Genomic DNA, 17007 nt, shown 5'->3' with positions numbered 1-17007 from the left:
AAATCCTCTTCCAAGAGAATGGAATAATAAGCACATTTCAGACTGAGGAATGAGTATGATAAGAGGCTCAGATGCGTGGAGTAATAAGGCAGATCTGGAGATCTGTAAGTCTTTGATACGGTAGGTGGGTAGGATCCAAAGTGAAAGGGGTGTGTAGATAAAGGGCTTACGGGGAACTGCACCTTGTGCATACTGTTACCAGGGAGCCACTGAAGCATATTAAGCATTGGGGAATGAGAATGATACGGTCAGATTTGCATTCAAAAGTAATTTGCCCAACAAGATGAACAAGCGTCAATGAGATACGATGCTCTATAAATATTAGTTAATGACAGTGTTAAAATATTTCTGGAAAGCATATTCTGTAGTATGGTAATTAGAATTCTTAAGTGCCTGCCATTGTTCTAATGCTGATTAGCTTAGCATGCAAGTATCAAGAGTCAGTGGATGGGAATGAGTTTGAGATTCTTCCTGTTTTTCTCTCTTGTTTTGGAGGTTTGGTCCCTCTGAGTCTCTAGCTATTGTTATTTTGTGTGGCTGTGCTATTACTCCTAATATGGTGACTCAAGAACCAGCAGTCTTAGATGGGTAGGTCAGGACTCGGTGGGGCTTGAGCATAGTACTTAAAGGAGAAGAAACCAAGGGAAAGTAATTGCTATAATATAACACATCCAGGGAAGGAGCTTGACCTTTCAGAACCCTCTGAGCTGCAGCAGACGCTCCATTTACTGCCTTCAACAGTGAAGAGATACATGTCCCCTACCAGGCTAAATATCCTTTTTGAGGCAACCCCAATGAGGAAAAAAGTGAGATATCTACATCTGCTGAGTTAATGCAGGACACATCGTTATTTGGAAATCTACAACTGGATGCCATGGCGAAGAAAGAAAAAGTATAATCTTAAGGGAACCTAACATGTGTTCACAAGTACAAGATTGCTCAACATACAAGATGCTAAAACTAAAATGTTCTAAGAAAGAAGACATGACAGAGGGTCTCTCTGAACAAAGCAAAGGACAAACTTTAAGCGTAATCATATGGTTTCTGTGACACCCCGGCCCAAATACATTTCCCTATGATCGTAAGGCCTGCTATAGTGCCTCCATGGCACTCGTTGCAAGGTTCGAGTCTGTTTCTCCTACTATGAGAGCAAAGGCCAATGTTCAAATCAGTTTTCTGTTATACCCACTGAGCCTCCCACAGTGTCAGGGAGTGCTCAGTACACATAAATAAAGTTACCATTTATGGAGGACATACTTATTGAATGGTAGACTAATGATTGTCAAATTTGCACACACAGTCACCTGGGAATTTTGTTGTAAGGTGGGCTTTGATTCACTGGTTTGGGGCTGTCCGTGCTGCTAGTCACACTTTGAGAAGCAAGGAGTGAGACACTTATGAATGACCATCTGAGGTCCGGGAAGCTCAGTCTCTGTCCAGGTCACCCAGCAGCCAGGAGGGGACCCTGGATTTCAACCCAGACCAGGCCGACCTGTAATTCTCAAGCATGCTATTTGCTTTCCTAAAGCACAGTCGTCACTGCATTTGGTTACACGATTCCACATCTCCCTTCCAAAACCGTGCCTGTCTTTCTGGGCTCCAGATGATCTTGCAGCGGAACATGCACGGCCTGCCCCAACACACGGGTAACACAGGGTGTGGCAAATAGGTGGTGGTTGCCTTCTTAGAGATAGTACACTACCGGAAGGCTTTTACTTCTCTAGACCCAAACTAGACACATTAAATAGCTCCACCGGTCACAAATTAGCTCCTCACATTGTGATGAAATGTGGAGTCTCGTTGTCCATCTCAGCCCTGATTACATCAGCTTCAGCCCCCAGAAGTAGGATTGAGGAGAGACTCTGAGCCCAGAGATAAGAGGTCAGAAGTGAGGGTGAAAAAAATGCCCAGGGCTGGTTACTTTCAAATATATACCTTTTATTGGATGCCAATTATGTTTTGATCTCTGGAAGCTTAGTCAAGGACACCGGAAGAAAATATGACAATTTAACCTTATCAGAAGTCTCTTTTCTTGAAGCAGTTTGTGTGACTGTATGTACATGTGTATGTGTGCACCTCATCTTGGAACACGGCTGTGATGATGTACCATATGGCTTTTGGCTTTTACCGGGTGGGTTTTACAAGAAAGAATAGGCAGGGTTTCATTTTTCCCAGCTGTAAAGATGCAAAAATTTTAAATTAAAAATAACCTTTCAGCTGATTCCTTGCATAATTGCTATCTTGTTTTGCTAATGCTGTGGCTGAATTATAACTTGCTGAAGCCTTGGGGATTTGCATGCTGGTTTATCCCCTGAATTTGCATTGACATGGTTTTCAGTCAAGTGCGTAACTAAATCCTGTGGCCATGAACGAGGCTGGCAGTATTTGCAATGAAAATCAGTAGGCGATTTGGGGAAGAATGACTCTGTGCAGCCTCCCTAAGTAGATTCGATGATGAAAATTTTGGGTCTCTCAAAACAGTGTTCACTTCCATTAAGTGACAGTGGCTGCTGAGACTTCTCTTGTCCTTCCATCAAAAGACCAAAGCAGGAACAGGACATATGGAGAAAATGTACAGACAGCTATCACAATAAGACACATATTTGTGAAATGGCCATTTGCCAGAATCATTTTAAATGGATTTTGAGAGAGGAAATTTGGGGATATTCTTGCTGACAATCACTTTTCTTATGAAAAAACAAAACAAAACAAAACAAAACAAGCAAAACAAACCAAAACCAGAACAAAAGAAAACTCCAAAGTATCATTTTGTTTTCTGGTCAGGGGCAAAATGTGTAAGGCCAGTGGCAAACTTAGAGTATCTTGATGTCGTCAAGCTGGCTTATAAAATATTTTAAAGGCAGTAAGACATTCGATAAATTAAAACTAAATGAATTTCTTTATAGGCTGTTTTTTTTTACTATGCATTACTTATGTATTGAAATTTGCATGTATTACGGTTTTTAGGCATCTGATTATGCTGAGTGCTGAAGAAAGACAAAGAACTCTGACCTGAAACCAAGTTATTTTTTAAACTCCTATTGTGATTGTAATTGCTTTAACTTGGCCACAGAGACTCTTCCCATTTTAAAGCTGAAAAGCATGTGAGTGCACTCAGATCCACCCACTGAAGGGTAGTAAGTCCCTGAGACGTTAAGGGACATTTCCAGACTACCTATTAGCTACTTGCAAGTGCATGGACATCAGCCTGTTGCCAAATAGAAGGAAGGTGGATATGGAAAAGAGATGATACTAAAAAAAAAGATTGTGTAAAAAAGATGCATGATATTGAAGAGGTTCCCATTACCTTCTTGCATTCATTTGCCTCCTGGTGGATATCCATGTTGTTGTGAGAACCAGGCTAGAAACCTAGGGTTCCAGAAAAATCACCCTATTGTCAATGGGATTAAGTCTGGATGCAGTTTGAGAGCAAACACAAAGCAAGGGGTAGTTCTTATTTTCATTTGGAGAAAAAGGCTTAAATTGGTTTGTGGACCAGGCATGAAGCACACCCTTGTTATCCAAACCTGATGCCTTATGTTGATGTTCCAAGAAATGGAGCAGTAATAGCATCTAGGTCAACAGGATAAAGTCTATTGTGGGCTGTTCCAGAAAACTCCTGTTATGAAGAGGGAGAGCCACCATCCTTCAGGTCTGTATGAATTTATAATAGACATAGTTTGGAAAGCTGGGAATATTCCAGCAAGTCTAAACAAACAGCGTTTGCATGAGTAAAGAAGGTAGATCCTCTGCAAGAAGTTATATCACGATCATACGAAGCTTGTTCTGTTATGGAATGATGACATGCACACAAACAAAAATGATCAAGGATAAAATAAAATTAATGATGTATAATTACCATATCACCTCAGTAAGTTACAGAAAAGGAAAAGAAGGGTGCCTCGTGACTCAAGTCTGTGTGAGATTTAGAAACTTCCACCACAGTGTCCAACTACTACAATAAAGAGAAATGGCCTACTCATGTTTCCTTCTCTAATTTTCTGGTGCCTGTTTGGTTTTTCTAGGCAAGCAAAAGGAAGGTAGAGAAACAAAAATAATTGCCATTTCTTCAAACAGAAGGAAAAACATTCTTCTTTCTTTGTGGCGAACTTACCTCATCATTTCACGTACTTGATCTCTTATTCATGGCGGTGGATTTACATTCAATGGTGAAGTTGATAGTACAAACCTGTAGTTCGCAGGGGTAGCCCCTGGATCTGCAGCATCAGCAGGAACTGGGAGCTTGTAAAAGAGGCGTGAGATTGACACCATCCCAGATCAGAAACTCTGGGAGTGGAGCCCAGCAGTGTTTTACAAAGCCCTCCAGGAGATTCTGTGCATTCTAAAGTTTAAGTATGTTTGTTATAAACATTAAGGTCCCTAAAGTTTTTATAGCTTGTTCCTACTCAACCTGACTTAGCATGGAAGTTCTCAATGAATAATGTTTCTAAACAGGTTATATTATGTTCATTAAAGTAGATGTGTGTTAATGTTCTAAAACTGATGTTACAAGTTGTTTCTTCCTAAAAAAGGATAAGCATAACATTTAATAGCTTAAAATAATGCCTTTGGGGCACCTGGGTGGCTCAGTCGGTTAAATGTCTGTCTGACTCTTCATTTAGGCTCAGGTCATGATCTCATGGTTCCTGGGATGGAGCCCCACATCGGGCTCTGTGATGACAGCCCCCTCTCTCTCTCCCTGCCCCCCACACACAATGCACTCTCTCTGTTTCTCTCAAATAAATAAACTTAAAAAAATAAAATAGGGGCGCCTGGGTGGCTCAATTGGTTAAATGTCCAACTTTGGCTCAAGTCATGATCTAGGTTCACAAGTTTGAGCCCACATTGGGTTCTGTGCTGCCAGCTCAGAGCCTGGAGCCTGCTTCGGATTCTGTGTCTCCCTCTCTCTCTCTGCCCCTCCTCTGCTTGTGCTCTCTCTGTCTCTCTCAAAAATAAGTGAACATTAAAAAAAATTTAAAAAAAGTAATGTTTCTAAATAACCACTTTAACCACTAGGGTAGCCTCCTAGCTACTCTTTATAAAGATATGAAAAATGTTTGCCCTAATATTGAAAGAACTACACATTTCTCATGAAACACTTTCATTATATGAAGAATATGTTCAATAAAAATAAATATAATAAAATGATAGCCTAGTCCCCCACATTTGAATTCATTTACAGTATATTAGTCCATCATATTTCTAAATAATAATAGTTACCTGGCAGCAATAGTACATTGTTGTTAACTGTTTAAAAAATGTCATAACATCAGAAACTCTAGAGTTTCATTATGAAAATATGCAACAAATTGAATGCTTTTTGCTTTTTTTATTTCACTGATATTTATTTCTCTGATTGTTTTATTCTTTCTTTAGCAGATACTTATGTACTATATTTATATATTTGTATATATTTATATATATATTTGTATATATTTATGTATGTATTTATTTATGTATGTATTATGTATGTATGTATTTATATATATACAAATATATATTTGTATATATATGTATTATGTATGTATTATGTATGTATGTATTTATATATATACAAATATATATTTATATATATATAAATATATATTTATATATATATATACACACACACACACAGTTTGCAGTATACTAAATACTGTACACGTATGAAGGGATTTTAACTAAATTTTGATATAAACCTGATTCAAACACTAATGTATCATTTGGAATGAAAGAATATCTAAGCTAGTGTGTATGGAATACAATCTCTTGCAAACATCATCTATGACTTTTTAAGTGAATAAGTTGAAATAACAATTTTGCCCCTTCTTTTTTGCATTCAGCTGCCTCAGTGAGGTCCTGTGTGAGAACCAGTCCTGAAGACAATAAAAGCAAGAAAGGCAGCAATCGGTCTAATTTCGAAACTTCATGCAGTCAGTACATTCAGGTATTTTCAATAAATTCTTTTGCTACAAAATTTTAGCAACACTAACGGGTTAGAATGGTTTGGATTCACATTGGTTCCGTTTGCTCTGTCTCCATTCAATACAACTATCTATTGATGGCAAAACTGCGTTAGGGACCCATGTTGAATGTAGATACAGCAATCTACCCATCCATGTGGGAATATAGGCAAAGGAAGTTTTATCCAGAATAAGTAAGTAAATATTTTGCTATGTGTGTGTGCATGTGTCACATATATGTGATATATATATATATATATATATATATATATATATATATATATATATGATTTTTTAAAAAAACTAAATCACTTTGCTTTACAAAAGCTCCTGAAGAACTTTTCTATTAATGGCAAAAGCAGATGGGTTTCATTAAACTGCCCAGGCCATTCTTTCTCGAATCATCTGCCTGGCCCAATCTGAGGGGAAAAGGGCAGACATGTGAGGAATCTATTCTTCTCTAGCCCCCTCTGCAAGGCATCTGCTAAGACCTCATTCATCACTGGGAAGGCTGTGAACGGATTGCTACACAATACCCTAAGGTCTCATTGGGAGTGGTGGTGTAACACCTAACCTCCCCTCTGGTAAAGTAAAAGCAACATGTACTTTTGTCAAACTGTCAGCAGACACTTCCCTCTTGATACAGTTTGCTCAACCCAACCTTCTGCAATGTCAACTAGCTGCAAATGTTTCATTTTGAAGAAAACCCCCAACCACTGCCTTGATGTGGTCCTCACAAACGAGTACTTTTACCTCTGTAGTGGCCGAAAGGTGTGTGGGATTTGTTTGCCTCCAGAGGGATCCAAACTATTTAGGAAACAAAATGGCTTTCAAATCTGATTGCCAAATTATATTATCAGGCTATGTGGGTTACGTAGCTATTTAATAAAATTAGCCCAAAATTTCTTCTTTATCAACCATGTGCAAAATGGTAGGAGATCACTCAATCATTCGTAATATAATGGAACTACTTTCCTGGCAGGCATGAGGAGTAATGGATGATTGCAATATAAGCTACAGACACTGGTCCCTCACTGCCACCCCATGCCTCAACAGGGACTGAATGCTAATGTAGCATTAACTACACGGCCCATACTTACTTTCAATCATGAGTACTATAACTTTTCAATCAAATGAAATTAAGACTGGAATCGTCATCCACTTGTTAATTACATCGTGAAATATCTTGATCACTTTGGCTTTAGAGGTGGCATGAGAATTATGAAAGACAGATAATGGCATTTGTTATGCAGGGTGTGAAGTGGTCCATTAAGCCATGTGAAACTTCTTCCGTGTAACAATATTCACCCCGAATCCTCTCATAGTTCCTAGTGGCTTGAAGGGTAAGACACTTGAGAAAGCACACGGTACCTATTAAAAACAGCCTCCCCTTGGTTTTCATTGAGTGTCTTTAATCTAATGTCAGTGTGAGTTTTGATGTCCTCAGGGATGATTTTCTGTTCACAAATATTTTGATTCAAATATTCATTATTACATTTATTAAAATTACATGTCCTAAAACTTGGGGGGGGTGGATTGTTCTGTTTTCTTTTTAATATCTATTAGTAACAATAGCAAATGATGACAATCCCTTTTAAGAGAACTTAGTGTTTTTTTTTTCATTTACAAACTTATTTAAATAGACTTCCCCAATATTTTAAACTATTTATGGAATGATTTTTCATGTGTGTGAAGCCTTTTTTGAGGACTAATTAGCTTCTTCCCTTTGATCCACCTGTTTTTAGCTATCGTCTTCTCTTACAAGATTATTTATAAAGCCTGATAACACACTCAAGACTTTTATAATCTCACACCATCTTTTCTGTCATACTTCTCAGTGCAGATGCCCTGATTTTGTTAAATGACTTATCTTGCTGGCCGTCTCCACACATTAAAATGGTTTCCTTGTGTAGAATCGGTGCTATGCTACTTACGTTTTAAGACCCAAATCAAATCCCACCATATCTGCGAGACCATCATTATTTCACTCAAATGTGGCCACAGATGCCATAGCCCTAGAATTTATAAAAATGGTTCCTAAGCCATGCTGACCAGAACTCTAGATCACTTCTTCTCCTGGAAGATAAAGGGGGATGGGACAGCAGGTATCTGGGGTTGCAGAGATAGCTCCCTTGCTTCAACTAGAGTATAAACCAATATTTATTTATTTGTTTGTTTGTTTGTGTATTTATTTATTTAGCCTTGTTCAAATGTAGCTTACATCCATAGAAGAACACCATAGCTTTTAAAACATAATAAAGGAATACAAAATAAACGATATTTCTTCTTGCTAGATGATAAATGCCAAGAACGTGATCATTTATACCATTCCTTTGATTTCCCTGATATCATTTTGTCTATAATTTAGTGAATGAATGAATAAGTGAAATACTCTTATATGGGCTGACATTATGCTAGGTCTGAGAAAAAGTAAATTTTTTTTTTTCAGAGATACTATGGTGTAATAATGGGAAAAAGTTAGGCTAAAAGTTAGGAAAGCTAGTTCAAGCTTAGAACTAGCTTGGTGTGTTAGCTATAAGATAACCCTTTTGATTATTAGGTTCCATTTAAGTTGACTAATAATTGCTCTGATGCCAAAATCAAGAGCTGCTGCAGGCAGACAAGTAATAATTATGGTGAAGAACTTAAGCTTTGAAGTAGACTGCTCATATTCAAATTGTGGCTGTGATTTATGCTTTTGACCTTGGACTAGCTACATAACCTTCCAAAGCCTCAGTACTTCTATCTGTAAGATGGAAATACCTTATGGAGTTGTTGTTAGATAAACTGATTCATATGCAGTGTGCACAGCAGGACCAGCAGGATTGCATAAGGAAATGCTCTGAACAACATAAAGTGCTACACTGTGAAGATATAACTCAAGTTATCTCAAAGTTTATAATTTTCTAGCACCACAAACATACAGTTAAGGACAACCTAGCGTAGCTTTTTAAATTATTCAGCATTTCAGAATTCTCATAAGCATACAATCATTATTGTATATTCTCTGGGTTTCTGCATTAAACCAAGATATGGCCAAAATGATGATAATTGTTATCAATATTGACACAACTTCTGTAGCAGCATTTTTCTGGTCACTTATTCATAAATAATCTGTATGTATTTATATTGCCAGGACACCTTATAACAGTTGATACGATACCATATGTTCTTTATCTTCTGTCCTCGTGTCCTTGAGGGAAGCTTCCAAGAACAGGACATCAGTTAGGGTAAAACCCCTATCCTCATTTGCCTAGGACTTTCTGAGTTTAAGCACTAAAAATCTGTTGCCCAGGCGCCCTTCAGTTCTGGGCAAACCAGAACATTTGGTCACCCTGAGGCCTCTTTCTCTATCCCCAGTAATGTTTAGCATAGTTTCTTACATGTGATTGGTGTTCAATTAACATCTACTGAATTAAAATAAATTCAGTTTTCTCTGTCAAAACCCATCTATCAGTTCACAATACATCAGGCAAGACTGTAGAGCCAAGGAAAATGTTGTGTTCTTATGTGATTGAAAAGTTACCAGGTGAAATGATGTAGGCTCAGGAAAGTCAAGAGCAAAAGAGAAAGTAAATCCAATAATGCAACAAAAGTAAACTACCCAGAAAATTTTAATATAGAGTAATTAAATTTTTTATCCATCTATTGGAAAGTATGGGAGAGGTTGATATTAACTAGCCAAAGTAATAATATATTAAATTAAGTGTCTGTAATTGGCGTTAACTTTCATTTAACTAAGATGGCAATTATATGTTTAATAAATACTAGCAGCTTATTAAAATGTAATGAAGGGCCATTATGGTAAGCGTTTATAAAATATGTTTTTTAAGGATTCAAATGTTTTAATAAATGATACTTTTGAAACTCATACACAATTAAGTGAGAACATTAAATATCTCTCCTTTAAGAAAAGCATTGGTAAATGCCCTCTACTAATTATTAGTGCTAATGCACACTGGAGGAGTCTGCTTGGTTATTCATCTTTTGAAATTGCCATCAAGGACTCCTGGATTTTGGCAGTCCCGTGAGAGCTAATGCAAGCCTGATACATTCATCCTTTGGGCTCCCAGCTTTAGTGATAGTGCATCAAAGCAGCAGAGGTTCATAAGTCATACTTTCTGCTCCAGTCCCTGTTAGAAATATCAACAGAGCATACTTTCTGAAGAGTTTTAAGTACTTCCAACCCCTGTTGGAAACAGGAAGGGCAAAGGTAAAAACACAAAATAAAAAAATAAAAAAATAAGGAAAGGAAACAATATTGAACTTCAAAAAAAGAAAGAGAAAGAAAAATGCTTGCTTTGCATTTGGACCAAGGTTAGAATTTTTTTTTTTCCTTTCTGCTTACTAATTCCTCCACCCCATGATCCTTGTGAGGGCAGAAAGTCAAACAACCTTGTCCTTATGCCCCTCTGTACTCTGGGTGACTTTTCTAAGCTCAGAGCTCCCACTGACTTCAAAGAGGGGAAAGGCCATGGAAGAAATCCACAGGGTGCTGGGCTAGAGGGCCAGGGACAAAGCTGCAGTTAAGTCATCTGAAGTGCAGCATTGTTTCTTTATCATCATCTGATGGGTTCAATTAAGTTCTATCTTCGATACTATATAGCAGATTTTTTTTTCTCTAGGTGAAATGGAAACATCTGTATGTTGTCATAAATCCAAGCCCCCACCAAAAATAATAATTCTGAATGATTTTATGTATATAAATGTCAGAAGAGACAGGCATCAGAAATACAGTCCCCTTACTGCTTTATGTTTCCATATAATAGAGAAGCTGCCCTGGATATATTCATAATTTTGGCAGTGGCTAATTTACTCTAATGAGAAGTTTATAAAGGTGTTCATAACCATCTCACCAACACGTAGTTGCATTGGAGGTCTGATTGGGTGAAGAGAAAAAGACACCACGGAAATGGAGAGACGCGATAAAGCAAGAGACTGCTGTTTTGTAATGATTTGATCACATGAACAGGTTTTTGGGTTTTTTTTAATGTGTAAATTTCATGCAACATAATCCTATGGGTCCTCTTCTCTCACTTTCAAGTACTTCATTCTTGACCTATATATTGAGCTGGAAAAAACCAAATGCATGCATTCTTTCTAAAGAGCTTCATTTGAAATGAATTACTAAAAATGTATGTTATTTCTATAACAACTTTTTGATGTTCAGATACTTTTTGTTAATTGTTACTATTCTTAACTTACTGTTTTATGTCCAAGCTCTTAGGTCATTTTTTTTTTCCTGGCTGTATTTTGGCCATTTTAAAGCCCTGATCTGAAACATTTTACAATCTAATTTCTAATATTTCCACTAAACTTTTCACATCTTCATGTGGAATCCTTTCCTTGAACATCACATTCATGTTAGCCTTCTTCCAAAAATCTAATAATGAGCCTTGCAACTGTGTGACTAATTTCTTCCAGAACTTGTCACTACCAACTGCCCACACCAAATGTTATACTCTTAGTACATGAGAGGCTGTATATTCAGCAAACTTACCATCCTCTTTTCCTCTCAATTAGCCAGTAACTGACGCCCATTTTCAATATCAGTGTAAAAAGCTAGGTTTCATGGCCTGTTGTCTACTGATAATAACAGAGCTCTTTTGAGAAACTTTTTTTCTTGGTAAAGCATTTTAATGAATAATTATTGAGGGACTGTACCAGAGTAGAATGAGCTTAAATTCATGACTTTCTTCTGTGCCTCCTCCTACATCCTCATTACAAAACCCAGGTTCCTATAAAATACAGTATGTTGTGTGATCTATCCTAGTGGTTAGCAATGGGGGCCACCACAGGTCATGGCCATGCTCTCATTTACTCTTGTCTACGGCTGCTTTTACCTACAACAGTGTAATCACATAGTTAACTGCAATAGAAACCATCTCATTCTCCACAAACCCCAAAATATTTACAATCTGGCCTAGGAAAAACTTGTGCAGACAAAAACAATGATAAATCCTAAGATAAGAGTTTCTGTCTTTTCCCATGTATTTCCCCTCCCCAGTAAAAAGTGGTGGCCAACCCCGAAAATACTCCAACACTGCCTTCAGCTTTCTCTTTAATTTAGCAAAGGGGGTTCTTGATCTGGGGTACATGAATGAGATTTCTGTTTTGGGGTCATTTGTTTTTGTCTGGAGCAGCATCTATTCAGTCACTAAGAATATAGTTCAGATTCAGATTCTGGTGTTTGAATGTGAGCTTGAATAGTTTGGCTATGGAATGTTTTGTAGATTTCTAAGTTTCGTAAATTTCAGTTTTCTGATCTGAAAACATAGAACTATTAACACTTGCCTGAAAAGACTCTGTGAGAATAAAAGTATACAGGACATTGTCTACCAAGTTTGTAAAGTGTATGTCAAGAGGAAACTTGGGAACACTTAATACTCAATGAATACTTAAGCTCATTTGCCACATAGGCTTCTGGCTCTAACTCAAAACTAAGAAAATTAGGCCATCATGATAGCAAACAAAAGCTTCCTAACTAATTTAAGAATGAAGTAAACTGTACCCATGTTTTCATCAACAGTAGAATGCCAAGGTACTTGAGCAGAACAAGCCTCATAAAATGCAGCTTGGAGGAACACATATTAACACACCTCTCTGGCTTATTTCTAAGGGAAGCCACGTGTAAAACCCGTATATTTCTGTAAACACATAAACCTGTATCAGGGCTTTAAAATTTTGTATTTTACTTGCATACTGCTATCCCCATTTCACTTTGACAGAAGATAGACACAATCGAATAGTCCCTGGCTTAAAGATAATTCAAAGAAAATTAATCAATTGAATTCAGTTGCTGAAAACCAGATTTTTTTTAAGGATGATGCAGCATAACTATGCATTTAATAGCTAAAGATTTAAAAAAAAAGTAAGTTGACTAAATCGTGATTTTTTTAATCACCAGGGAATAAAATAGAAGTGATAAATTTAGTTTTAGAAAACGTATCTGCCTATTTAACATCCTTTCCAATCTGAAGTGGTACCAGCAGTGTTGAGAATGACAGTACATATGTTATGACTGTTTGAATTTCAGAAAGCCTTTGGTTAAATTCTGCATAATTGGTTCCTGCTTAAGACAGAGCTTGCAGGAATCCAGGAGGAGACATGGGAGCAGATAAAGAATGAGTGGAAGAAACAAAAAACAGACACTCCTGGTAAGAGAAACCATGTCCACTCTGGGGGGAGGTTTTAAGAGGGTCCCACATGGAGCAGGGCTTAGATCTTGGCTGCCTTTTATCTGAGTAACTGATTCAGACAGTGGGATCAGATTTAAGTGGTTACATTTGCAGATGCTGATTGGAGGACAGTGAACATAGAGATAGTTGCCAGAGAAATTCGGAAGGCACGGATGTACTTTATTATAGCACAGAAGACCAGCACATGGCATTTAATAGTTAAAAACACATTAGGCTCACAATGTATTTACATAAAAATGCGGGGGAAAGGGGCAAGGCGTAGAGCCTTAGAATATAGACATATATGACACAAGATAAAATAAAAATCTATAGAAGCCTGGATTTGAAGGTTTTCACACATAATACTTTAGAGTCTTAAATATAAGGACTAGTTGGGTTAAACTATATACATTAAGATGATACCGCTTTGGGGAGAACCATATTTGTTTGGAGAATTAGGGTGGATTTTGCAATCTTTTACAAGTTGGAAGCAAATTCAAATTCCAGGTGATTTAATTGAGAGCAAAAATGACATTATAGACAAGGTACAAATTAACAATGCAGTTCCAACTTTGTGAACATCCCTTTACAAGTCAGTTTGCACAGGAAAAACAAATAGATAAAGGGCATGCTTGGTGTAGTGACAAGATCTCTTCCATAAGCATGGCCAATTTAAATGTGGTGGTCTAACTTGGGCCTCAGAAATTTGAAAATCAGACCAACTGTCTGAACGCTGGAGAGGGACTAAAATGTTTTTTGTGTCTACTTTATCAGTACAGAAATAAACTAACAAAAATTGCTCATTTTTCAAAACCAGTTGCACATTGCAAGTGCCATCATTTTAACTTCAATTTAAAGAAAAACAAGTTAGTCATTATCATTTCTATTACCAGCTTTCAAAATGGATGGGAAAATTTAAGCAACAGGAAGTGAATTATTTCCTTAAAATACACAATCATATTATATGAACAATCAGATGATTCACGTTGGCTTTAAAGAGAAAACACACATATTGTTGTACACAAAGCTATTCATGTTCTTGCTTAATTGATTGCATAAGATACTCCAGGGTGATGACAAAATCTCTGCTTGTCATTGTGATTGATCATCTAAGAGTAAAGAATAGAATGCAAAAAGGCAGCAAACAAACATTTGAAAATCGAAAACTTGAGACAGGTATTTTCATTTTTACACTGGCCTGCTGATGCTAATAAAAATACAGCAAAGCCGATAAGAGAAAACTTGAGATCAGATCGAAGACTTACAATTATTTTAACAAACGTTAGTTTGTTTCAGGAAGCTCGCGTAAATTCTAGCTGAGAGTTAAAATATCCTTCCTGCTTAATTCTGAGCAAACTAAATTACAGGAAAAAATCACCTGCCCTAGATTGAATGTTGGAGAAATAAGGCCAGACACTGATAGCAAATAAGTTCTGTCTTTTGTGTGGGCTCTCAGGAATGTGCTGGAAAGATTCTGAGGCCATTTCTAGACTCCTTAAAAAAATTCCTTGAGAAGTTGTCACTGCTTCTTGGAGGAAACGTTAACAGGGTGTGTGTCATTGTGGTGTTAAATGTACAGATTTGAAATTTCCACATTGTTCTTTTGTTATGATTAAGTAAAGAGGATAGAGACATACTGATATTTTTCTGTAGAAGTATTGGCTTGTGTTCGCTAAAAGACTTACCTGTCCCAACACCTTGAATAGTTGAAAATACTCTCAGACAGACCAGTTTTCACAGGAATACTAGGAAGTATGCTTTCAAATTTTCATATTAAAGATAATGTTTACTTTCGTCTGTTTTTATTTTTTATTTCAAGAAAAACAAATATGGGCCTGTATCTGATATTTGCTATAACACATATTAGATGGGTGATGCCATGTTAAAAAGGTACAATAAAAATAGTTAGTACTTATTGATGATTTACTGTTTCCCAAATACTATGGGGATGTTTCATATCCTTTAATTTACTGATTTGCAGGTCCTAGGAGATGAGGTTGTTACATTACATTATTACTGGCTTACTGACAAGGCAATAGAATCTTAGTGAAGTTTAGTTTGCCTGAGCTAATGTCAGATCTTGGAACGGAACCCAACTCGGTTTGCTTTTAGAGTCTGTATTAAGAAAGATTAAAAAAAATAAGAGCATATGAATTTTACAATACTTTTTGAAGGCCTTTTGTGTTTTTGGAATTCTTATGGGTACTGAGGGAAACACCAATGGACAGAAGAATTATTATACCATGCAACATATTTTCAACTTAAAATAATACAATTTCTGCAAGTTTGAGCAGATAGACTGCAGTCAATGGTCAAAATCATTTACCAAAGAGAATGGGAATGACCATCAGATGTTTTTGTGGGTGGTGATGGTCTTGTACATACTTGCCAGAAATGAGGCCAAAGTATTCCAAATAGTCATGCACTGAGTATAGTTTTTTTCCTACTTATTTATTTATTTATTTATTTATTTATTTTTTTTTTAGCGAGGCTTCAAATATTAACATGAATGGGTTATATAGAATCACTGCTATGCTACCACAATTATGTGTTTAATATTATATATACAGATTACAAGAACCTGCCAGAGGGGGTTGTACAACCTCCACCTTGGACTTTGAGAAATCTATGCACTCTGAAGATGCCTGACTTGACCGGGCAGTTTACAGAGGCTCTGAAAGTCAAGTCCATCTCTGTCTGGCTCAAATGATGCCTTGATTACACCATAATGAAACTAAAGCACAGATATTTGGAGCAAACTTTCTACAATATCAGAACATCCTCAACTAGACTGCTGTGGGTAAGCGATCTCACAACCCCACTGTTTAAGGTTGTTTATAAAGCTCTTTTCTTTTTACATACTCTGCAGAGAAGATTCTATCCTAGACAGTATATGTAAGGTAGCAACCCGGATGCTAAGCATGATTTCATACATCTTTCAGTAAAAACTGGTGAGCCCTGTGCAAGAAAGCAGTTTTTATTTCAGCTTTAAAAATTTTGTTTACTTTTGGGGCCTCTGGGTGACTCAGTTGGTCAAGTGTCAGACTTTGGCTCAGGTCATGATCTCATGGCTCCTGAGTTCAAGCCCCACATCAGTCTCTCTGCTGTTTGCATGGAGCCTGCTTCAGATCCTTTGTCCTTTCTCTCTGCCCCTCTCCTGCTCATGCTCTCTCTCTCAATTTTTTTAATGTTTATTTATTCATTTATTTTGAGAGAGAGAGAGAAAGAGAGCAAGCCCGGAAGGGGCAGAGAGGGCAGCAAGAGAAATTCCTAGCGGTCTCTGTGCTTGCAGCACAGAGCGGCTCGAACTCATGAACCATGAGATCATGACCTGAGCCAAAACCAAGAGTCAGACGCTTAACTAACTCGCCCACGTGAGTCCCCACGCGCCCCCTCTCTCAAAATTAATAAACGTTAAAAATTTTTTAATTTTATTTAATTTCATAAAATAATAAACTCCTTATACATGTATAAACTTTACCAGAAAAAGGTAAGAAATTTTATCCTATATTGTCTTAAAAGTCTGCTAGCTCATATTTATTCCTTTTTTCACTTAGCCATTTGGCATTCAGAAATCTTCTCATGTGGCTAAAGCTCTGATGTATTAAAATAGCACTTGGTATATTACTGCAAGATCTGAGAGTGTCTGCGTGTCTACCCAATCCTTGCTTCCTTCTTTAGAATTCCTCTTGTGGTTTCTACAGTAATAAAATGAAGAACATTTGTAAAATGTAAAAACTTCCATAGAGACCATCAATTTGCAAAAAATTTATATGTGCTTTAGAAAGAAATCATTCTTTGTTGTGTGTACGTGTGTGTGTTTCCATGAAAAAAAGCGAATTACCCATTGATTAGATGCAGAGTGGAAATGATCCTGATACTTCCTT

The 17007-nt window shown here is 37.0% G+C and overlaps 1 long non-coding RNA gene across 1 annotated transcript; it reads left to right on the top strand.

Annotated features, from left to right (window-relative positions):
- The first annotated feature begins 5830 nt into the window (after positions 1 to 5830).
- LOC123386352 lies at positions 5831 to 16038 on the top strand. The gene is made up of 3 exons (XR_006600139.1): positions 5831 to 5926; positions 12979 to 13099; positions 15691 to 16038. It is a non-coding gene; the product is annotated as an uncharacterized LOC123386352 (long non-coding RNA).
- The last annotated feature ends 969 nt before the right edge of the window (positions 16039 to 17007 follow it).

This window comes from Felis catus, chromosome B3, assembly GCF_018350175.1.
Source record: "Felis catus isolate Fca126 chromosome B3, F.catus_Fca126_mat1.0, whole genome shotgun sequence".
Taxonomy (NCBI): Eukaryota; Metazoa; Chordata; class Mammalia; order Carnivora; family Felidae; genus Felis; species Felis catus.
Note: the sequence above shows the minus strand (reverse complement) of the source record. Positions and strands in the feature narration are given on the sequence as shown.